Source organism: Lissotriton vulgaris, chromosome 10 (assembly GCF_964263255.1).
Source record: "Lissotriton vulgaris chromosome 10, aLisVul1.2, whole genome shotgun sequence".
NCBI lineage: Eukaryota > Metazoa > Chordata > Amphibia > Caudata > Salamandridae > Lissotriton > Lissotriton vulgaris.
The window spans coordinates 56808294-56833279 of record NC_141698.1 but is presented as its reverse complement, the minus strand read 5'-3'; the positions used below and the strand labels follow the sequence as shown (position 1 = coordinate 56833279).

At 47.4% G+C, this 24986-nt stretch overlaps 1 protein-coding gene across 1 annotated transcript in view; it reads left to right on the top strand.

Moving 5' to 3' along the window:
* SCNN1B (sodium channel epithelial 1 subunit beta) overlaps window positions 1–24986 on the top strand; it is a 163674-nt gene that overhangs the window by 116037 nt on the left and 22651 nt on the right. The gene's annotated exons all lie outside the window — the stretch shown is intronic.

Below are 24986 nucleotides of genomic sequence, written 5' to 3'. Positions count from 1 at the left end.
ATTGACAGGGCAACTAAATTTGCATGGATGTACAGTTTCACTCATAAAACTATATTGTACACCAATGGTAATGTGTGGAATGTGGGTTTCAGTGTATATTTATTATTTGCTAATAACCAAGTAAAAGTGTCTTGATATGTTTTGATCCTAGTAAAGTCTTTGTTTCATCTCACTTCAGAATTACAAAAAATGTACTTCATTTTTGCTTTCCGAACTGCTGAACGTCTACAGTTCATTTACAGGTATTTACATTTTCTTGCGTGTTACAAAAAATTACGTCCTACAGCCTTTCCTTTCACCTTCTCTGTACCTCTGCACAATTGCCACATAATCCACTTAAAATGTCTTTCTCTGCCAGCAAAGTAAGAGGAGTTTGTAAACACCAATCCCCATGTTAAAAAAAAAACATAAGCAGCAATTTGTCAGAAACATAGCCTGACATTTGACCTTTGTCATCGAAGCGCAGCATATGTTACAAGATAAATAAAGAATTTTAAAGCATCTTTATTTATTGCTTGGACATCACAGCCGACCAAAATTTGCTCCGGACCCACCAGTGGGTCACGGGGAAACGAGACCCAGGACAAGGAAGTAAAACCCGTTCCAGTAAGGCTTATGTACGGGATTTGAGCTGCAACATCAACACAAAGAGGCTTTTATGGCTGCAAATTGCTCCCTGCTGAGATTGGGATTCTTGGAAGTTCTCATTGTATCCTTAGGCTCACGGTGTGTCCAGCAGAAATATCTTTGGGTAAGGGGGAGCATCCGTGGTTGGAAAGGTCACGGGAGAAGAGTGGTACATGGAGGACTCACAGGAAGTAATTAGAGTCTAGTGGTGCCATGGGTCTCAATGTAATCCAGGAAAATGTGCCTAAGTACCCTTCAGGCAGGTAGTAAAAGACGTCCATATTAGTGGTGGATAGGACCCCATAAACCTTTGTGTCACTGCACCTGCTGCACTAATGTTGGCTGCTCCCATGGACACCCTGAGCACCTTTACTGCCTTATCTTTTGTGCCAGTTCAGCCAGAAATTGAACTTCTGTCACATTGCCTGAAATGGGATGGAGACCCGTCAACAAACCCCAGCCGACCAAACTGGCCTAGGATAGGTTTTAATTTTTACACCTGCTTGTGAAACTGAGAAGCATTGACTGAAAGGGCCAAGTTCTCTCAAATATTTGATGCCACCACATTCATCATCCGATCCAGACCCAATTGATAAGACCATGAAGATCCTTGAGAAGAGAACGATGAAATGGAAATCAGACAAGTCTTGGGCAGTTCCAGAGACCCTGGAACCACTCTTGAGCACTGCATTCAGATGTTAATAAAATCTTGGAAGCCATCTGCAGCCTTATTTAAAACTCTCAGTATCAGAAAGAAGAACAGAACTGTAGAGTGTAGACCCTGGGATAACACTAACTAATTTCATTCTTGGGTACCACATTGGATCGGGCCTCCATCCAAAATACAGTGTACATTGATTGGGAATACAAAGGCAAACAACTAATCAGGAACAGATCCCATTTCAGGTGAAAACTGGAAAACTATGCCCTGCAATGGAGCATGCAAGCAGCTCTAAACAATTGTGTTTGGGCAAATCTGTCTCTGATCACATTCCACTACTTAAGAACTGACCACAACAGACTCCCAACCTAAGATGATATGCTTCTGATTCCAAAACTATACATAGAAGACAGGCAACAAATTGGTCAATCGTTTCAAGCAACAACTAACGTAATCACCATGAAATCTCATCAGTGGCCTCCAGCGTTATAGGAATACTTTTTTCATTTCAAATGCACTTCTGCAAAGGTCAGTGCTTCAGACTTTGCTGTCCTGTAATGAAGGGGACTTGAAAACCTCACCTAATCAAACAAGCCACAAGATCTACAGTCTTGCCTACCCGACGTAACCTGAACCACTACAAAACTTGACCACATCTCCTTGCCGAAGGTGTGCATCTTCTGACCGACAACTTGAAAAGTGCACTCCTGTGTGTCCATCAGGAAGCCCAAATACTCCTTCACTTGGAAAGTCTGACATGAATACCTCTCCTAATTTATTAAGGACTGTCTGACAACATGAAATGCTACTGGTGCTGCACCCAAGACCATGAAAAGTAGAGCACCTAGGAACAAGAGCGTGCGACTATCGCTGACTCTCACTGCCACCACCACCACCACCACAGATTTGAATGCTTAAGGAGTTGATGACAGGTCAAAGGGAAGGTAGATGAAATGCCACACCTGTCCATTTCATTTTAATTGGAGAAACCTTCTGTGGGGCAGGAATATTGCTTTTCAAATCCGGAAAACCAATCCAATGCCCAGGCAATGAAATGCCACAAAGATAGAAAATGAGGATGTCTAATTCAGAAAGGGCCTCCGCTCGCGTGGCGGAGGACTTACAGTCACGGGGGAGTCGTCGCACTCGGGGCGGAATCCCCGCAATGATAATTCTCATCGCGGAGATTCTGGCCACGAGTCCGGAGGCCCTTTGTGAATCAGATCCTGTGTCTTCTTTGAAATACTTTTACAAATTGAATAGTTAAAAATGTACAAGTTTATGAAAGATTATGTCACAAAAGGAGCGGCACAACCAATTTCTTATTGAAGCCTTTTAATCAGAGCTTCACCCCACCAACGCGTTTCAGCCTCACAGGGCTTTGTTCACGGTCCGTGAGGCTGAAACGCGTTGGTGGGGTGAATCTCTGATTAAAAGGCTTCAATAAGAAATTGGTTGTGCCGCTCCTTTTGTGACATAAACTTTAAAACTGGATCAGGATCCGACCCCTGAGCCGAGCACACGCTGGTGAGCGCACTCGCTATCTGCAGGATCACTTTGTGGCGAAAAAGTTTATGAAAGAGTGAACCTCCACTTTCAAAGACCAGAAATGGAACACTTAAATAGTCTCCTGAAATAAGGAATCCCAATCAGTGTTGTCCCTGTTCTGCCACTACTTTTGGATTGAACGAAATCGCCTCTTGGCCTCTGCCGCCTTTGCATATTTCCAGTCGCTTTGATGATGCTGAGGTTGAAGATTGGCACACATGCCTGCTGCTGGCATTATAAGGACCTTTTATCCAAACCATGGGACACTTTTGACTGCTAAGTACTGCTGATGCAGCAAACTCCCCTCTACCAGTCTTCTCAATGACCCAGTCAGAAACAGGTTTTTTCATTGAGGCCTATGCTCTATAAATAGAAGCAAATCAGGCCATATATTTACTCATCTGTTTAAAAAAACAGCTACCTGTTAAGAACGCTGGCACTCAGCCCAGACTCTGATGATATCAGGTCACACTTTCCGCACAGATTGCTATACGCTAACATTCACACCTCTCGTGCGCATGTACGGCACATGAGCACCTGAGCAGAATTCCGGGGAATGTCAACAATCATCGGCCTGTCAAAAACTCTACCATCCTGTGACAAATAAAAAGCCTTTGTCAACAACCCAATGACATTCAACACCTTATGCTGACAATATTTGTCAAATTCTTCTCATATTCTGAGAAAAAAGCAAACGCTAGGACTACTATTAGAAGCCATCATAGCTCATATTTCATTTGCACATCAGGTGTGAGGGAGGACCTAGAGAACCCTCCTATGTCCATTGCAGATAATTGCTTATTTCTCTAATTTTACTTCATATTTCCATTGGGGTTTATCTACACACCAAAACCTCAAGAAGCCATTTATTTGGGGGATTGTTGTTATGTTACTGTTGACCCAGATAAATACTATCTTTGAAAGATGGCTTAGTCTTCCAAAGTAAGAACTCCTTGTTCAGACTCTGTGACACCGGTGGGCCAAAGATCATCTTTGTGGACCCTCAATAAGAGATTCTTAAATTACTTGCTTTCGGACCATTAACCCAAGATGTCCTGTGCCTACTCCGCGAATCCCCCAAAAGGCACTAAAGTGAAGACCATTGTGTTTTCTATAATTAAAGTGCCAGAAAAAGCAGCTTCTTTGGAGACCTAACTCCCACATCTAGGATACCACCTGATAAAATGTCCAAGAAGCTGGACAGGCCTCTTAAATCTTCTTCAGGCCCTATGGGAAATCTGCAGATTTCCCACCTAAAAAGTCTATGGTTTCATCAGGAGTTGGCATAACGGCTAGGGCAGTCAACCTCAAATCAGGGGAACTGGGTTCGAGTCGTCTAGGCAATGACGCAGAACATCCTGTGATTCTGGCCAAATCACTTAAACTCCTCGTGCCTAACAAAAATGAATGTGTCCTCATGTGATGCAACTGGTGCTATGTAAAGCGCACTGATACCTGATTCGGGTCAAGTTTGCGCTATATAAAACTCTGTGTAAAAAAAGAAAATCGACCAAAACTCCTTTGGCACTGCCAACCACTGCAAAGTCTAATATTGCTTCTGTGAGAGTCCTTCGACTGCCTTGTTAATGCCATTATCATATGCCTCTCCTCTGTCAGTGTTCACCTCATAAACGACTTCCTCGCTGATATCTGATCTGCCACCTGTCCCATCGATAAGTAGGGCAGACAAATGTGGGCGGCTATTGCCCCCTCCCTGAATTTCATTCCTGATGACAAGAAGCAAGACACCAAGGCCATAATAAAGGCTGTTTAAAGGCTCAATAAATTCATCTGCTCAGCAGTGATTGAAGTAATCATGGCTGGCACTATCATTGGGTTCTGTCAAATTCTAGCTCAGCAGTCTTTCACCGCCAGGGCTATCTGAGACATATTGCGTTCTTGCTTGAGGTACAAAACCGAGTGTGGGATATGCCTTTCTACAGGGAAGAACTATTTAGTCAACATGATGATGAAGTCTTACAGCAGGTCAAATCAGACCAAGAAATGGCAATCTCATTAGATTTTCTACAACATCAGTTTCAGCCCTTGATCAGCCTAAGTTTTTGGAAACCGCTTTACTCACATGTGTGATATCAATTCCACTACTTCTACAAACAACTCCATTAATGCCAGTCATACTCTCCGCCAAGATCGTCTTACTCCAGAAATCAAACTCAAAGAAACAGACAACCCCACTCAAAAATCCAGGACCCTGCAAAGAGAGCCTGACTTCCCAGCACCAGCCACAACCATTACAATTGCATCCCATAGGAAAGAAAGTCTCTGACTACTTTTCCCAATGGGAGTCCTTTATATTAAACCATTGAATCATAGACTTTGTCCAAATTTGTCACACTCTGGAATTCTTTCAGAGACCTTCTCGGGTGCCACTGCTGAAGGAAAACAATCAATAGCTTAAGCTCCACCTAGCAGAAGTGTTTTTCTTACAGCTAAAACTGGCCCCGTCACCTGCCCACAGATCCCAGCAAAACAAACCAATCTTCTCCAGGCTTTTTTGCTATGAAAAAGAAACTGGAAGACTAGCATCTAATCATCGATCAGTATCAGCAGAAGAAATTCCTCAGAAATCAGTCTTTTGTCTTGGTGACATTGCAAGAGGTCTATAATTGAGATTTCCTATATCATTGGACTTGCAGGATGCTTATGTTTATCACCCCCATCTATCCTAAAAGTGATTGGTGTTTGCGGTTAGAGGTGGCCGGTCACCGTTAACTGTTCAAAGTTTTTCGCTTTAGACTAAAGTCTGCCCCAGTGATAGTCACAAAATTCTTCACACAAGTGACAACTCTTTTTGGAAAGCAACTACATTGCCATATGATTTACCCTTTACTCTCTCATTTTGAGATTCTTCAGCAAAATCAAGAGAGAGTCATTCAAAGTCATCCTCATTGATTTTGTTTGGCCAATACAGTCTTGGTTTACAGAACCTCTTCACCTGTCAGCACTATCACAATTTCATTCTGGGAGGACAAACCCCTCTTTTCCAGGCCCATTGGCCAGATTCTAAATCATGACTCTAGCACTCCACATATGTCTTGTTTATGAACCCTGAATTTTTGCATATACAATAAACAAAAGGAGAGAGTAAAGGGAATTAATCCACGTGGGTGGACGGAAAGTACTCCTGGTCCCCTAGGCTAGGTATCTATATAACAAAAAAGAGGAGTACCACCATAAAAGGCTCAAAAAGCGATTTTGGTGGGATAGTTTTCTAGTGGAAAAAGAAGAAAGTCCTTCTTTGGTTTTAATAAACCCCTCACTCACCGACCTAGTCGGTGACATGCTTCATCATCGGGGTCCACCTTGACAGCCGAGTGCCATCAAGGTGTGCTGCAACACCTGGAATACAGTGGAGCTGGTTTATGAATGATGAGTGCAACAAAAAAGTAAGTGTGTTAAAAATTGTCCTGGTATGACTTATAGGAGAAATATTTTATTCTTAAGACTACTGGACAATATTAAAAACGTGTGTGTAGATACAATAATAGGTTAATTATGACTGTGTGTATCTGTAGATAAGTGAAAGGTCTACATGTTTCAAACCGTATTGGAAATTAGGAAATATAGCCCTGACAAATACCTTTGTATTGGTTCAGCAATCAATCAATCAATCAATCAGTGACACTTATAAAGCGCGCTACATACCCGTAGGGTCTCAAGGCGCTGGGGGGGGGGGGGGGGGGGGTGCCGCTACTGCTCGAACAGACAGGTCTTCAGCTTCTTCCTGAAGGAGAGGTGGTCTTGGGTCAGGCGCAGGTCGGGAGGGAGGGAGTTCCAGGTCTTGGCGGCCAGGTAGGAGAAGGACCTTCCTCCTGTAGTCGCTCTTCGGATGCGGGGGACGGCGGCGAGGGCGTGGTTGGCTGATCGGAGGTGGAGTTTGGGAGCGTAGAAGTTGATCCGGCTGTTGAGGTAGCTCGGGCCTTGGTCGTGTAGGGCTTTGTGTGCGTGGGTGAGGAGGCGGAAGGTGATTCTTTTGTTGACGGGGAGCCAGTGAAGGTCTCTCAGATGTCCGGTGATGTGGCTGGTTCGTGGGATGTCGAGGATGAGTCTGGCTGAGGCGTTCTGGATCCGCTGGAGTCTCTTCTGGATCTTGGCGGTGGTACCGGCGTAGAGGGCGTTGCCGTAGTCCAGTCGGCTGGTGACGAGGGCCTGGGTGACGGTCTTCCTGGTCTCGGTGGGGATCCACCAGAAGATCTTCCGTAGCATGCGTAGGATGTTGAAGCATGCCGAGGAGACATTGTTGACTTGCCTGGTCATGGAGAGGGAGGAGTCCAGGATGAAGCCCAGGTTGCGTGCATGGTCTGTCGGTTTGGGTGCGGTGCCCAGGGCGGGAGGCCACCAGGAGTCGTCCCAGGCGGAGGGTGAAGAGCCCAGGATGAGGACCTCCGTCTTGTCAGAGTTCAGTTTCAGGCGGCTGGTCGTCATCCACTCGGCTACCTCTTTCATCCCTTCGTGCAGGTTGGCTCTGGCGGAGGCGGGGTCGTTGGTCAGGGAGAGGATCAGCTGGGTGTCGTCGGCGTAGGAGATTATGCTGAGGTTGTGTTTGCGTACGATGGCCGCGAGGGGGCTCATGTAGACGTTGAAGAGGGTGGGGCTCAGAGATGATCCTTGAGGGACGCCGCAGATGACTTCGGAGGCCTCTGACTTGTACGGTGGTAGGCGGACTCTCTGTGTTCTTCCGTCGAGGAAGGAGATGATCCATTCCAGCGCCTTGTCCTGGATTCCGATGTTGCTGAGGCGCCGTACTAGGGTGCGGTGGCAGACCGTGTCGAATGCCGCGGAGAGGTCTAGGAGGATGAGGGCCGCTGTTTCTCCATTGTCCATCAGGGCTCGGATGTCATCGGTGGCGGCGATGAGGGCGGTCTCGGTGCTGTGATTGGCTCGGAAGCCGGACTGTGAGGGGTCGAGGGATCCGTTCGTCTCGAGGAAGGCGGCCATCTGCTTGTTGACGGTCTTCTCGATGACTTTGGCTGGAAACGGGAGGAGCGAGATGGGGCGGTAGTTCTTGAGGTCGGAGGGGTCCGCTGTTGATTTCTTGAGTAGAGCGCTGAGTTCAGCGTGTTTACAGCTCTCAGGGAAGATGGTGGTGTCGAAGGATGTGTTGATGATGTCTCGCAAGTGGGGTGCGATGACACCGTCGGCCTTGTTGAAGACGTGATGAGGGCAGGGGTCGGTCGGTGATCCGGAGTGGATGGAGTTCATCGTGCGGATGGTGTCTTCGGTGCTGATCGGGGTCCAGGCGTGGAGGGTGGTGGTGGGGGGTGGTTGTTCGGTCATGGTGTGCGTTGGTTGGTTGTTGAAGCTGTTGTGTATGTCCGCGATCTTGTTGTGGAAGTATGAAGCGAGGGAGTTGCAGAGGTCTTGCGATGGGGTGATGTCGTTGTTTCCTGCGCTGGGGTTGGAAAGCTCTTTCACGATGTTGAAGAGTTCCTTGCAGTTGTGTGCGTTGTTGTCCAACCGGTCCTTGAATGCTGTTTTCTTGGCGGCGCGGATCAGCTTGTGGTGCCTCCGGGTGGCCAGTTTGAAGGAGGTCCTGTTGTCCGGTGTCGGTTCCCTTCTCCAGACTTTCTCGAGGGCTCGGCAGTTCTTCTTGGAGCTCTTGAGTTCGTCGGTGAACCACGGGGCTTTCTTGCTGCCGGGTCTGCTGGGCGGGGTCCTCAGCGGGGCGAGCTCGTCCGCGCAGATGCTGATCCACTTCGTGAGGTTGTCGGCGGCCTGGCTGGGGTTCGCTGAGCTGGCAGGAGGGTGCTGGCTCAGGGAGGTGGCGAGCTGGTCTGCTGTGATCTTGTTCCAGCTTCTGCGGGCGGCCTGTTGCTGGTGTTGGTGGGTCGTCGTTCTCTTGAAGGTGAAGTGGACGCAGCTGTGGTCCGTCCATTGAAGCTCTGTGGCGTGGCTGAAGTCGATGTCTGTGCTGGAAGAGAAGACTGCGTTGAGTGTGTGTCCGGCGAGGTGGGTGGGGGTGGACACCAGTTGCTTGAGTCCAAGGTTGGCGTGGTTGTCGAGCAGGGTGCTGGTGTTGCGGTCGTTGTTGTTCTCCAGATGGAAGTTGAGGTCTCCCAGGAGGATGTAGTCAGCGGAGGGGAGGGCATGCGGGCTGACGAAGTCGGCGATGTCCTCGCTGAATTGTGTGCGTGGTCCAGGGGGTCGGTAGATCAGGGTGCCTCTGAGGGTGGTGTTCGGGTTGGTGTGGATCTGGAAATGCAGGTGTTCGGCGCTGGTCAGGGTGTTGTCGGTGCTGGTCGTGAGACGGATGGTGTTCCTGTGGATGATGGCGATGCCTCCTCCCATCTGGTTGGCGTTTCGGTCCCTCCGGACGATCTTGTAGCCCTCTGGGATAGCGATGGCGATGTCGGGAGCTGAAGAGGCGTTCATCCAGGTCTCCGTGAGGAAGGCAACGTCTGGGGCTGTGGCGTCTAGAAGGTTCCAGAGTTCGATGGCGTGTCTGTGGACGGAGCGGGTGTTGAGCAGGATGCACTTGAGGTGGGTGCTGCTGGTGTTCGACTTGGCGGGTGCTGGTGCGAGGCTGGTCCGGATGCAGGTGAACTTGCAGGCGTGGCAGCTGAAATGTCCGTGGGTGCGTCGTGGAGTGGCTTGATGGCAATCTGGGAGTCGGCCGGTGTTGAGAGCGGTGAGGGTGGCGGCGGAGTACGTCAGGCGGGTCGGTCGGGGTCTTCGGGGGCCAGGGGTCCTGGCGCTGGTCGCGATCCGGTCGCGGACGGGCGCAGACGGGCTTACCTTTGGCGCGCCTTCAGCGCACAAACGGCGCACCCGCTGCGCGTGACCGCTGCGCGTGACCGCTGCGCGTTCGCACGGTCGCCATTTAAGGCGAAGTGCGCGGGTGGGCGGAGCAGCTGGGAGGCGGGAGCGGGGAGGGTACAGAATAGAAAAAGGGGCGGGGAAAAGCGGCGGTGGCGGGAAGGGAGAGCGGAGGGCGGCGAGGTAGGCGAACAACAAGGAAGGAAAACCAAAACACAGGCAAAACGAAATAGATAAAAACAGGCACAAATTACAGTAAAAACAAGGCAAAAACAACAGCGGAGGAAGCCGGCAGCCGGCAACGAGGCAGGCAGCGAGGCAGAGGGCAGGCAAGGGGCACACGCAGCAGCTGGTGGCCGTGCGGCGCGGGGGTGTCCCACAAGTGGGTCACACTCACCTGCGTCGCACGGTCGCCATTTAAGGCCAAGTGCGCGGGTGGGCGGAGCAGCTGGGAGGCGGGAGCGGGGAGGGTACAGAATAGAAAAAGGGGCGGGAAAAAGCGGGGGTGGCGGGAAGGAAGAGCGGAGGGCGGCGAGGTAGGCGGACAACAAGGAAGGAAAACCAAAACACAGGCAAAACGAAATAGATAAAAAACAGGCACAAATTACAGTAAAAACAAGGCAAAAACAACAACAGCGGAGGCAGCCGGCAGCCGGCAACGAGGCAGGCAGCGAGGCAGAGGGCAGGCAAGGGGCACACGCAGCAGCTGGTGGCCGTGCGGCGCGGGGGTGTCCCACAAGTCCCGCAAGGGTTATTATATACCCCTTTGTAATTATTACTCTAGGAACGTCATTTTTTCTTTTCTTTTTATCATGCAAATTTAGCAGTCTCTTCTGAATACGCATTACCTAGGCGATCGCTTTATTCTTTGGAGCATCAGCCGTAATCCTAGTGCTAAACTACGCTCCCCCTTTTCTGTTTCTCCTAACGCGGTAGCGTTTCCTTCACTGTAGCAGCACCACTGTGTGAACCTCAGAGGCTACCGTACCGCTCCTTCTGGGAGCGCCTGACGTCATCACGCTCAGGAGACCACGCCCACCCCGACCCCGATGGCGGCAGTCTTAACCCGCTTCACTATGCGTTCTCACTACGGGCGCATGGAGGGGCAAACTAGGTATACCGCTTGACTGTACCACTTGAAAACTGTAAGTAGAATATTGAATTCCCCGGATGAAACGCGATTGCTTCCGTTTCTTCGTTTGAATTTTTCCAGTACCCTCTGCAAGTCAACCCGTAACTAAGCATCCTCTCCCTTTCATTGCAGAATATGTTTTCCATCAGTGGCCACCCTTCCCTCTAATCCCGTGCAGCCTAATGACCCTGATTTAGGAGTAAGCACCATGCGAGCGTTATATGTCGTGTTTGTCCTGTATTGTCTCGGTTGGATCAAGATGAATCAATAGCACGTCGTTACTCCTTTAACTTCTAAGGATATGACTGTTGCCTAGCCACGCACCTAGAATTAACGGATGCGAGTGACAAAATCCCGGATCTTTTTCATTAAGCACACAACTATTGATAGGTGTGCTAGGTAGCCATAATGGCTGTATTGCGCCAATACGTTATTTCTATGTAATTGAGCAGCACACTGCACTAAAATAGTCCGCATTAATTTTGTGTGGGATGACTCACAGAGACAGCAGATTTCGTCACTTCACTACGTTGCAGGCACATAACGAGTTTTCTTGTGACTTATTCTCTTTCTCTCCTTACAGGTCTTTTTTACTTTCAGCGTAACCACACCCGGGTTACAGCTTTTTCGCCCTGTAACAGATTTTGTTAACAGATTACAAAGGAATGCAGGTATGGCAGGGCATTAGTGTGCCCTGACCACCCATTTACTTTTTTGGTCCTGACGAAAAACCAGTAATTTCCAATACGGTTTGAAACATGTCTACCTTTCACTTATCTACAGATACGCACGGTCATAATTAACCTATTATTGTATCTACACACACGTTTTTAATATTATCCAGTAGTCTTAAGAATAAAATATTTCTCCTATAAGTCATACCAGGACAATTTTTAACACACTTACTTTTTTGTTGCACTCATCATTCATAAACCAGCTCCACTGTATTCCAGGTGTCGCAGCACACCTTGATGGCACTCGGCTGTCAAGGTGGACCCCGATGATGAAGCATGTCACCGACTAGGTCGGTGAGTGAGGGGTTTATTAAAACCAAAGAAGGACTTTCTTCTTTTTCCACTAGAAAACCATCCCACCACAATCGCTTTTTGAGCCTTTTATGGTGGTACTCCTCTTTTTTGTTACCCTGAATTTTTGCACCTAGGATCGCTCAGGAATGTTGTCAGATCTTGGCCCAGGCTCAAGCATCCTCTGCTACGGAGGCGAACAAGGCAAAGTGACAAATATTTATTCTGTATCTGCTGCTTTCACCAAGGTTTGCATGTATGCTTTTGCGAGCCACCTAAGATCTTATGGCACCTGTCCAAGATAGGCTTGGTGTACAGGTCAGTGAATATCCTCCTTTCAGCAATATCCACATTCCGACACTCACAAGATTTTTCTTCTCCGACTCTGTTAACAAGGACTTCAAGAGTGGCCTTTTCTAGGTCCTTCGCCAAAGTGTCAACTGCTGGCACAGTCTAAAGATAACACTTTGAACACCCTGAACCAGGGTAGTGGCAAGGCCTACAAAATTCCTAATCAATTAGTCAGTCTTAATTGATGAAAAGCCCATTTGAAACAGTTTGCCAACCCTTAAGCATTTGTCTTTGAAAGTCCCCCTGGCTAATGGCAGCCACTCATGTCAATTGGAGCCATGCTTTCACTGTTAAGGAACCTTTTCTTTAGTTTCACAAAGCAAGAGGAGCGCTATGCAATACACTCAAGTACTTCCCAAGAACTCCATCTGAGGTCTACCTCAGTGAGTCAATTGTGCTGCGCTCATTTCTCCGGAGTCCTTTTACTTCAGGAGAGAGCTCCCCCCTTTTGTGATCATCCGGTTATGTCCAAAGTTCTACGTGGTGAGAATGAAGGACTTTAGACTTATGTTTGAGCTGTTTGTAACTTTTAAGCCTATCCTATGAAGCAAGGCTTCACAGATGTATTGTAGCAGCATCATGTTCTGCCTTCAAGACCAAATGTCCTGTCCAAAGAAAGGTGGCAGCTCATTCGACTCGAAGAGTGGCAGCTACGGTGGAGCTTTATGCATGGGTCCCACTTTTGGACATTTGTAGAGAGACTACATGGATGAATTAACACACAACACACCATAACAAGACACAACTGCTTTGAGTCAGTAGTGACAAGAGATATGACGCAGGGCAGGCAGGTCTTTGCAACTTATTTCATTAAGGTGAGGCGGCTTTTCTGATTCTTCTTCATGGTGGTCTGTGGTATGCTTTTATACATTACGTGCTGTTTGCGGCTCTGATTCAAGCATGTAGGAAAGATCCAATGCTTGAGAACAAATAATTTACTTACCTGCAACTAAAGATTGACAGTGTTGATATCTTTAATGCAGGCCTGGCCCTTTTAACAGGCGCATCCCATATTTTTTACAGTGTCTATTTGACCCATTCAGTTTCTAAGACACCTAAGGGAGTTGTAGTCCTTTCTGTTGCCCCTAAAACCCCCTTTGCAAACTAAAACTATGAAATCTGAGCTCCAAACTAGGAGGATTGAAGTTCAGAGTACATTCTCTTCATTGGCTGATGTTTGGGCAGTTTTCAATGATCCACTAAATAAACACTAGTCTGTGATCTTTCAAGCATGTCAATATGCTTTACATCTATTTGTTAAAGATACTAAGGACCCCCTTCTTGACAACCGGAATGATTCAAGCAATTAATATATGAAAGATTCCAGTGCTGGAGAACTGTTGTTATAGGTGAGTAACTTAGGGCCTGCTAAACAGTATCATTAAGGAATCTCCTAGAAATTCCTTAACATGTAAAACTCCTGCTGACTGCACCTAACTTCTGACTCAAACCTAAATATTGAATTAATGTCTTGAATGCTTCCTAAGAAAGTGAAGCCCAGATGGCACGTCTGTACCAGCTGGACTATTAGCAACTTCATCTATATTGTATTCAAGTGTAGAGACCAAATAAACCATAGAACGAATTCCCATCAGACCTGTCAACTTTCTCCAGATTAAATCATTATTTCAGAGGCCTAAGACCTTGATCTTTATAGAAAGGTCTCCTTCATTGATTCATAAGGCTCATGCCTCCCCGCCACGTGTCACGGGCCATTGTGAAATGCATAGTTGCCACCATCAAATGAATATTGACTGAAGTTGTGCACCAATGAAGCAGATCAGACTCCTTGCTCCTAGCCGCATCCCTCACACTTGACCTCCAGCACCAGATTCCATTCCTCCTGGAACACAACAGCCTTGTAGGAAAAAAAGGAATAACCACAAGCTTTTACTGAGTATCCAAAACCCTGTTTACTTCTTTCATGGAGGATACCTGTTTTTCCCCGTGTGTCTGCATATTACGACAAATGAGCTATACCTGCCAAAGACATCTTCTGCCTGATACTAAGCCACTGCATACAGAAGACCAAGGAATGTTTTGTGTAAGTAATGACTGCCTCCATAGTCCATCAAAGAAACACCAAAAACAGCGCCTCACCTGAGGGGCCGTCTGCCCAGAGTTTGAAAGATAGCCTTTCACGATTGGAAGTCGGCCCTTGGCCAACTCCCTTTCACTAAACATGGTTGGGAGTTCTGCTTTACAACAGTCCTTTGAACACTCAGAGGCTCCTGTGGAGACCTGTACAGTGCTTGAATGACGTTGAGGCTGTGTATCAACCGTTCTCCTATGGGAGGCACCATGCGGAAAGTCCAAGTGCTAATCATGATCCTGAAATGACGTTCCCCCTGAAATGTGTCTCTGGATTAGAGACACCGTATGGGCAGGAGGACATTATATCATGCAGGGCCACTCTGCCAGACTCTGTAGATTGTGGAAGCTGCCAGACAGGGCATGCTACAGCAGAGAAGCATACTAGAATTACAGCATGGACAACAATTAATGGGGGCAAAAGCTAAGGAGTGGTTACCCTACCTTCCAGCCTACTTTTATGCGCTAACTCAGACTCTTTCCAGGCCGCCTGCACTGCAGCACTCACTTCTGCCTGGTCAGCACAGCTAGTGGCCTGAGAACCCCTTTTAGAAGGGAGGCCAAGGTCCGCAAGGATACTCCAGTGAAAGATTTTTTCACTTCAAATGGTACAATATATAAGATATTGGCTTTTATTAGATCTCTGTTGTCTTAAACTTCACCCAGAGATCCCGGTGCCCGAGGTCCCTCTGAAGCACTCTCAGATCTTGAGCGTGACAAGCTAGGGTGATCCACCGGCTCACTAAACTCGCCTGCTTTCAAACCACTAATCCTGTGATCCATACAGCAGTAGGTCAAACCCTGACTGCGGTTGAATAGTTTTGAGTTTGAAGACTATTGCTCACCAGCCAGAAACCACTTGCAAATGCAAGCCAAGACCTTGTCTGCAAGGTCAGGAAAAAGTTTTCAAGAAACTTTTTTTTAGTTGAATGAAATTGTGATTTATGGCCAAAATACCACTACAGCAGCAAACCCCACTCATTTGGCCTGGAAAGTCCTAATAGACATCAAAGGACTATTGTGGTAGACCTGTCTAGAACTGCTCCATACATTACACAACCCTGTTGCACAGTTGTCCCACTGAAGGTCTTTGTGTTTGTGAACCAAAGCTATGACTTCTCAAAGACCCAAAGCAAGGTGACATACCACTGATTGTCATCCGAGAACTTCCGGGTGAGCGTGAAGATCACCCAAGAGTAACGCAAGTGGCCAGCACTTAGTTGAATGTTATACAATGCCTATCTGAAGCTGGAAGTGCTGTCTTCTGGTTTTCACCACTGTTTCCTATGAAAAAATTGGGCTCCCGGCAAGATGACTCAGTGAGATAACGCTCGCCACTGGCATCTGCAGTGATCTAAAGTTTACAAGTTTGAATCTTGATCTAGCATCCTTGGCCTTGCATCCTTCCGAGGGCAATAAATAGGTACGATAACACTGGGTAATACCATTATTCTTTAATATTAGCAGCAGTTAGAAGCATCGCAAATGCCAGATGGAGCACTATATAAATATTATATAATAACACCTGCTAGAAACCGAAGAGTATGTTATGACGCGTTACGTGAAAACAAAAGCATGTTTATTATTACATGTGTAAAACTATGTCAGTTATTGTATCCAGAACCAACTTCACACCATCTTTCCGGTATGAGCCTGGACTGCTGTCAAAGCCACCATAGAGGACTCATGGAAACTAAGGAATGTTTGGCTACAACTTGAAAGTAGTTGTGTCCTGCTTTCTCACCTTTGTCACTTCTAGCCGCTCCCTACAACCACGAGTGATTGTGGAAAACCCCCTGAGATTGCCTGTTCACTGTATCAGAAGCAGGCATTTAAAGGACTTGTTACTACTTCTGGAGCACATTGTTGGCCTTAAATCATCGTAAACTTTGCCCATGTCCCCGTCCATACATCCCTCAACCCATTAAAGTAAGTCATGAACCCCTGAGGGTGGACTTCTAAACCTTCAATTAGAAAACCCTTGATGCAGGGCTCGGGCATTCCCTAGTCATAATTGTTGTATTCCGAGCAATAAAAGTTCAGAGTATTCGGTATAGTTCAAAATAAATGTGGAACCTGTCTACATGTTTGATGATGGTTGGATGGACATTACCTATATCCCTATGAGCATCTTGATATAGTGAAATTTACCACCAACAACTCAGCGCATCGAATACCCAACCATCTCCTTTTTGTTGTTTCGTTCCCTAATCATATTCTTCCTTGGGGAGGCATCTCACTTACATGTCCAACCCTTACTCAACTACATCTGTCACATCGGTTGAATGGTCGCACATAGACGCATGTGTCGTCTTGAAGCCGGTAAGTCATAGCACTGTGGGTAAGAGTGCCAACAGACGAGAAACCAAACAGCCCACATCCAAAGTCCTCCCGAGCAGTTCAGTTTCATCAGTTTCCTAAATTGCATGCTCTCTTCATCGACGATAAATTCATGCTCGGATCTGCCATGCTTCTCCACAGAGGATCTCTGTACCTTTTGGTTGCAAGGCTCTTTATGTAGCCGGTGATGAGTGGCGCGTGGCAATGTGTGTACCCATTCAGCAGCCATGATGGCTATGTCTGAACTGGGGTTGCGGAGTGAGCTAAAGAATGATGATGGATTAAACCCAGTTCAGTTGACTGGGGGCGAGTGCTTGCAATGTTCAACACTCCGTCCATCATCCCCTTTGGTTTTGCCATGATGGCAGTGCCTGCCACCCTCTCAAGAACAGAAAGGGAGGAGCCTAGCACTGGTCTGGTTCTTCGTTCTTGTGCTTCTACTGCACTTTCCTTATGTTTTCAAAAAGGCCCTTGACCGGCTCTGTTCTCCTGTGACCCATGGGGACTCATACCTCTGTGTCAGGCTGCTTCATTACACCTTGACCAGGGGACCGGCCCTCGATGTGGGGATAGTGATGGGCTGTGACCATGACCTCTGGGGCTTCTGGCCCATGCCTGACTGCAACCTGGGTGACAGGAACCTGCTTGGCTCATTTGTTCTTGCCTGCGGAGTTCACAGCTTGTGACAAAAGAGATGTGTGCTTTGGAGATATACACACCTGTATACCACGCTTCGAGGTTACTCCCAGGGCCAGACTGGCTGTAGCAGGCACCAGGCATTTTCCCAGTGGGCTGGAAGGGTGGGAGCCAGTTTTGGACCGGTGGGGGCCGGTTTTGTTACTGGTGCCAGTTTTGCAACAGTGCTGTAATATCGGCCCCTGTAACAAAAGCGCAGCAGCAGTGTTTCCCACTGGCGCTACCCCCCCCCCCCCCGCATGACTGGTTCGACGTAATTACCAGGGCCGGTTTACCTGCGGCCCTGGTTACTACCTCCATATGTAGCGTCGACTTTCTTCAGTCTGTCTCGGTATCTGGTATCTGCCCTGCACACTCAGACCATGCCACCAGCCACCCACCACTCCCTCCAACGCACAAGAACTCTGCTTCCAGAGCTTATAATTTGTAGTGGTCCAACCTCATAATCATTGGAAAAAGTAATTTGGAAATTCCTGACCTCCTTTTTGATTAGTACCACTCATCGCAGGGACTCGTGTTCCACAATGAACAAAGGCACCTGAGTGCGGACCGGTTTCCTACAGGAAGCCAAAGGGGCTGCTCTAACACAAGAGACGGATGCTGGTCAAAAGAGCAGCAAAAGGCCAAATGAACCTCAAGCGACTGTGGCACCTTGACAAGCAGAGCGGTAACTGCTGGCAGATAGGCACTTGTAGGTCGAAGGGAAGATGAAGGCTCAAGGAAACGCACCTCCCTTGTTTATGGGATGTCTGTGGGTCCAGTGGTAAGACAGAGGACGCAGGATTTGTTTAGCCCATTCGCTGCGGGGTGATGCCACCCACATTGTGATGGGGTCCCTTAGTCTCCCATATCTCACAGATAATGATTGGCATTGGACTAAAAGAGGGGGGCCTGAAAGTGGGGAGGCCTTTGGAAGAGCAACAAAGCACCCAGTGGCGGGCGGTGACCCTCAACACTGGAGGGCATAGAAGGGGCAGAGAAGCTAACCCGGTGGGGGCCAAAAAGATAATAAAAAATGTACTTATCTGTGTTTCTCTCCTCCAAGTTATCTTCTTTCTTCTGGCATCAGCATGACCGCACCTCCTGGAGCCTAGGCAACCCCCTTCTGCAAATCCCAACGCTGCTATCAAGCTGCAGTTGAGCAGCATGACAGCAGCGGATAACTTATGTTTCAGCTCTTTCTTCAGCATTGTGTTTTTCCGTAAACATTCACAGGGTATGTATTGCACTCCCAGAACTAATTACAAGAAAGGAGAAATCACCCTGCCTGGGGAAACATCCTTTACAACGCAACTTTTACAACGCAGTGCCTTTACGACTCAACTTTTACAACGCGAACCATTACAACGCATTGCGCTGGGGGGCGCTCTAAGATAGGGAATACGTTTAATTTACTATCCAACACCTTCCCTAGTGTCCACGGGGACTGGAGTTGGAATAGTAAATTAAACTATTCACTATCCAGCACACCAAAGCGCTATGCGTTGTAAAGGTTTTCGTTGTAAATACCGCGTTGTAAAGGCATTCGTGGTAAAAGTATGCGCTGTAACGTCATACATCCCCCTGCCTGTCATAACATATTCCAAACCACAGCCACATTTGAAATTGACGTATTAAAATGCGCCATATACTATAAGGAATGAAAGACCTCTACTGTGCGTTATAAGAATACTTCCAAATCACCCTAGTCTGAGACCTAAAAAAGGAACCCGGCCTCAGCCCGGTTCTCCATTTGGGTCCCAGGCTCCTTTGTAACTTGCAATGTCCTTGTAATGTACAGCAGGGGGTGATTCCGCCCATATTTAAGAGATATCCATTAACAAAGATAAAAGAAGACGAAATCACGTAGAAAGCTTCATGCTAAACAATTTCATACTGTATTTTCTTTTTTGATTTCAAAGTATTTTATTAGGTTTATAAGCAAAGACATTAGCATTTCTGTTACTAGTTTAGCCATACATAGTTTGTTGAAACAGTGTTTACAGGCACTTTTGAAATATATGTTTTAGCTAACCCCATCTGACTTGACTTGCTGACAAGGAGCATTTATCACACACATTTCACCTAAATGGAATGCGCCTTCTTACCCGAGTTATTTTGTTTTCACCTGGACTTCCTCATTCCTTTGCTTACGTTACATAATGAAGCATTCACAAGCTGTGCCAACCAGAAATGAATGCCTTTTTTTCACAAAGCACTGATTGCAGTTCTTGCCAGATGAAATTCCAATTAACCTTAAAACTCTGAGCTCCTAAGAGACCTGCAGATGTGAACTCACTTGGAGCTCTGACCTCCTCACTCTTTACTCAGAACTCTGAGAGCCATGGCCTCTTCTCTTTGTAGGGTGGTGGTCCTAACACCAGTGCCTAACAAAGCCCTGGCAGAGTGTGAATGGTGTAATAGAATGTTGGTCTGTGGTCTGTAGTGGAAGCGAGGAGATTGGGACAGGTGGCGCAAGAATGGAGCCCCAACAGGACCTACCTGCTGCTATTGTAACCAAGGGTTCTCCAACCTTTTCTGTAACAAGAGCTACTTATGTTCAATGAAAATCCTCCCAAACTACTAATACTAGTGATGTAAAAGTGAACACCCCATCCAGGAGTACCAGCAGTGATCACATCGGTGCATTAGGCAGGGTTTGCAGCAATAATCTCAAAAAGTTTTTGACAATTTGAACTGAATTATTACATGGGTAGTACATACCAACCATACCTGCAATACCCCTGGCACCAATCCAATGAGTAATACATCAATCCAACTCAGATGGTAGCTTTAAACACATTTTGAAAATGTAACTATTTTTCTAGACACATCGGCTTATAAGTTAGGAAAATACACACATTTGCGTCTTGAATACATGCCTTTTAATTATTATATTCATATAATATTTTAACCGAGCAAAAAGTTTTGGTAGCCATAGGCTGGGCTGCACACAGGAGAGCTACTCACAGGCGGCTGGAGAGCGACTGGTAGCTCACGAGTTGGCGACACCTGTTGTAACCGAAGGGCCTAACATGAAATAGAGAACTTACCTTCTACCTTACCTCGTACCTGAAGGTCTCTAGACTCTTGTATGAAACCCTGCCCTTTAACTTCAACACCCTCTCTCGTCCTCTCCTGACTCTCTCTTGCTCCTCTCACTTTTTCCCTTGCTCCCTGTCTCGCTCTCTTTCACTCCTTTTCTCTCTCTCTCTCTCTCTCTCTCTCTCTCTCTCTCTCTCTCTCTCTCTCTCTCTCTTTCTCTCTCTCTTTCTCTCTCTCTCTCTTTCTCTCTCTCTCTCTTTCTCTCTCACACACTCTCTCTCTCTCTCTCTCTCTCTCTCTCTCTCTCTCTCTCTCACTCACTCTCTCATCAGTCTCTATCTTTCTTGCTCTGCAGTCCTGACCCTGAAACTTGAAAGCCAAGAAAATTACTGATTTCACCTCTCTGTGTCATTCTCTTCCTCTCTGTCCCTCAGGAACCCTGGTGCTGACACTCCAGGGCTCAGAAAACCCCTGACCTCCGATATCTCTCCTCTCTCTCTCTTTTCTTTCTTTATCTCACGTACTCTGTTTCTTGTTCTCTGTCTCAGAAACCCTTTCCCTGATAGTTAAAAGTACAGCAAAACTGAGCTCTCTTCTCTCTCACTCTGTCTCCTTCTCTCTTTCTCTCTCACTTTCTCTACCTTTCTGTCCCTCTCACCCTGTCTCGCTTAACTCCTCTTTCTCTACCCTCTTTCTTTCTCTTAGTCTTTCTCCATCTCTTTCTCTCTCTCACTTGCTTAGAGAGTACACAGGCCCTGACTCTTGAGAGCTATCTCTCTCTCTCTCTCTCTCTCTCTCTCTCTCTCTCGAGCACAGCAAACCTGTTACCTCTGATCTCCCGAGCTTAGCAGCCCAGGCCCCAGATCTTTCTCCACTGAGCTCTGACGTCACTCTCAGGAGCCCTGCAGCTGGCATCAAGTTCATCTGAAGCCTTCATGCGGACAGCTCGAAACTTTGCCGGGCTCCAGCCTCCTCTTTTTGCAGGAGTAGGACACTAATGGTGTCATTACTTTTACCCGGTATACAACGTTTAGCACGCATTTTTTACCACGCACTACCATTACAACGCAGGCATTACCACGCATACCATTACAACGCATTGCGCTGGGGGGCGCTCTAGGATAGGGAATAAGTTAATTTTATATCCAACACCTTCCTAGTGTCCACGGGGACTGGAGTTGGAATATAAAATTATACTTACCACTATCCAGCACCTCAAAGCGCTATGTGTTGTAACGGTATTCGTTGTAAATACCGCGTTGTAAAGGTATGCGTGGTAATAGTATGCGTGCTAACGTCATACATCCCTTTTACCCTATCTGACGTCATCAGTGGTACCATTGATGTCATCTGTGATGTCATGCGTGAATTTGTGCATTAGGGACATGTCGGTCGTTTTTTCAGTTTTGGACTTTAACCATAATGTCTCTTCAAATGACTTTTCTCAAGAAATGTTTAAGATTTTTCCAAGGCATATCTCAGATCATGAAGGCCCTTTAACACGGGATTTTAGTAAACCTCATGGGTTTTCCAATCCTAAACTTTGACAGATGTCTGCAGCGCCCGCTGGGTGTGAATCGAGGCGTGTGTATGTAGATCAAGTCAATTGCAAGGACAGGAAGATTTGAGTATGACAATTATTTTGTTTGAGACGGTGTGTGCTTGTGTGAGTGTATACAATTTTAGAGTGTTATTTGTAGCACACATATATTTGAGGTTGCTGTCTACATGTATGGTTTGCGTTCCTAGTGGTTGATGGGATGTGGGCAGCTGTGATTATTGGTGTTAGTGGCATAGTGTGTGACATGTAGGTGCCATATTACAACACAGCAGTAACAACAGGCATCATGGTGAATGTGTTTGGCAGCATCAACTTCCCAATCTTATTTTATGGGAGTGATGTGGGGGGCAAGGCAACAAGAAAAGGAACTGCCTTTACAACGTGGACGTTAGCACGTGTGCCGTTTCCCCGCAAGCTGAGCAACGCTTGCCTTAACTGCGCACATGGGTGGTTAAGACTGTCGGCATTCTACCTGTCTGGGTGGGTGGGGAGAAGAACCATAAGCAGGTGCGGCCTTAGGCATGTGCAAGCTGTGCACCTGCACAGGGCCACCACGCCATAATCCTCTGAAGATGGATACATATTTGCGTTGCGGCCCCTGGCAGGGATTTGGCGGCCTCCGGTTCTGTTCCACTTCCAAACACCCTGACCCCCGCTCTTCACTGGTCTCCGCGCTCGGCTCCACTCGGACCCCCTCTCCCGGGGCCCCCTACCTACGCTCCCTGCCCAGGGCCGCCATGAGCCTAGAGCCGCCCCTGCCATAAGGATCGCTGCAGGAGAGACCGGGAGTCGGGACGTGGCGTGGTAAGTTGGGCAGGGGCCAGGAGGGGGTCGGTTTTAAGGGTGGGAGACGTTTTTAGGGCTCAGGGCAAGGGTCTGGTAGGTTTTACGGCAGGGGGTTGAGTTTAGGGGCTCTGGGGAAAGGGGCAGTTTTCAGGCCTGGGGCCAATTTTTAGGGCTATGAAGAGGGTTAGGGTAGTCTTTTTGGGCGGGCCGGATTTTAGGGCTCAGGGTAGTAGGTCGGGGTAGTTAATAGGACTGGGGCAGGTAGATTAGCACACAGGAGGGCTGGATTTTAGGGTTTTTGGGCCGGGGCGGGGGGCTGGGGTGGGATCTTTACCACGCATATAACTTTACTAAACATGCCTTTACTACAAAATTTGTTGCAAAGGCATGCATGGTAAAGGCAAGCATAGTAAAGCGACCGTCATTGTAAAAACTGCGTGGTTATGGCATGCGTGGTTTACACATGTGTGGTTGTGTCATACCTGGCAACAGAGCAGGACAGGTGCGAGTTCCCCTATGAGACTGTGACAGATCAGCTTCTGGAGGCTGCAGCACTGTGACTAGCAGGTTAGCTGAGGTCAAGGGGTGGGACTTCCGGGCCATGATAGGCAGAAGCACGGACTAGCAGGTTAGCTGAGGTCAAGGAGTGGGACTTCCGGGCCATGATAGGCAACTAAACTATTCAGGTCACTAAAAGGTTAGTGAAAGCGGTCTGACAACTTTCTGTTTGCATTCACAATTCGCTCAATGTTGTGCCCAGGGCCGGCTTCAGGGCGGTGCGACTGGTGCAGCTGCACTGAACGCTGACATGGAGGAGGGGAGCCTTGACCTCGCGGGGGGGGGGGGGCGGGGGGGGGGGGTGATTATCAAATGGTGTGTCGTATTGCGTGGGTGAGCCTATTGCACATGGAGATCATAGGGGTGTTCGTCATTTGAGCCCTACATCCTCGTGCCCCGTGGTACAGGCCATGACGTCAAGAAAAAAGTATTAAAAATGCCCGAGGCATATACCCTCGCTGACGGTGTCTAGGCCCTAGGGTATCATTACAGCGAACTGTGTTGCGCTTCGTCACAGGCCCCAAACCAAGGCCTGTAATATCAATAGCTTTCGATTTAAAAACACCCGCTGCCAAGTTCCTTGTGCGACCAGCTTTCAGGCAGCAATAAAAATGTAAAGATAACGCTTGCGATAAATGTTCTCGCAAGAGAGAGCTCGGAGTTTTGTCTTGTGGCAGATTTAGCTGACCATAAAGTAACATAGAGGATTAATATGCCTGCTGCAAAGAACGCATACCGTGCAGATCACATATCTGTATTTTATGTGGATAGCTGAGTGGATTACTGCTTTTGTCATAGAGATCCTTTTGTTACTGCAGTTCATAAGATACAGGGCACAAGTCCTAAAAAAAAGAAGTGGGGGGGACGCTGTCACCGGAAGTGACGTCACGACAGGAAGTGACATCACGAAAGGTGGTTCCGATCTCGTCCCAGAGAGGCCAAAAAGGTGAATTCCAGCTGTTTGTCAGCTGGGACGGTGTCCCCCCTGTAAAATAAGTGGGGGGACGCCGTCCACCCGCGTGGTACCCCGACTCGAGCCCTGATAAGATACAACCCTAATAGAGAACAGTGACTTTTACTGAACTGTCTTCAAAAAGCTACATTCAAACTGCATAAAATAGGTTAGGATGTTAGTTTTTTTCCCCAGTCTTTCTTTATCTATTCCCAATGTTGCTAAAAAGGGTTCTTTTAGATAGATATACATTCTTATTACTAAAGCCTGCGTTTACCAGTGCGTTAAGACAACGGAAAGGAATGTGAGAGGGGTGCTATGGAGAAATGAGGTGCTCTTTGACCCGGTGGTAGTGAGGGAATCTGAGGAGGAGGTCATGGGGGCCAAAAACGATTGTTGCTCAGGACGCCACCAGCGCTAAAGCTTGCCCGGGTTGTGCCATCCCTCACTTTTTCTATTTTTCCACCATTCCTTAATGCGAGTATATCAAGCTTACTTGGTGGTGACTGTGGTTTACAGGGTAGCAGTTTCGTTTATGGAAATCATTCCAAATCTTGAACAAAAAAAAAAAATGTTTGCAGTTTTATATAGCACATACTTGACCCTGTGCTATCAGAGCGCTTTACAGAAGCACCAGTTACATTACGCAAGGACACATTCATTTTTGGTAGGCACGGGGAGAGTACGTGATTTGTCCAGAATCATAGGATCTTGAGACGACACCGAGACTAGAAACCTGGTTCCCCAGTTCCAAAGTCGGCAGCCCTGGCCATTAGGCCACATCCTCTCCCCAGTTAAAAATAAACAGAACGGTGCTTATATAGATAAGAATTTATGAACTAACATGAGTTCCTCGT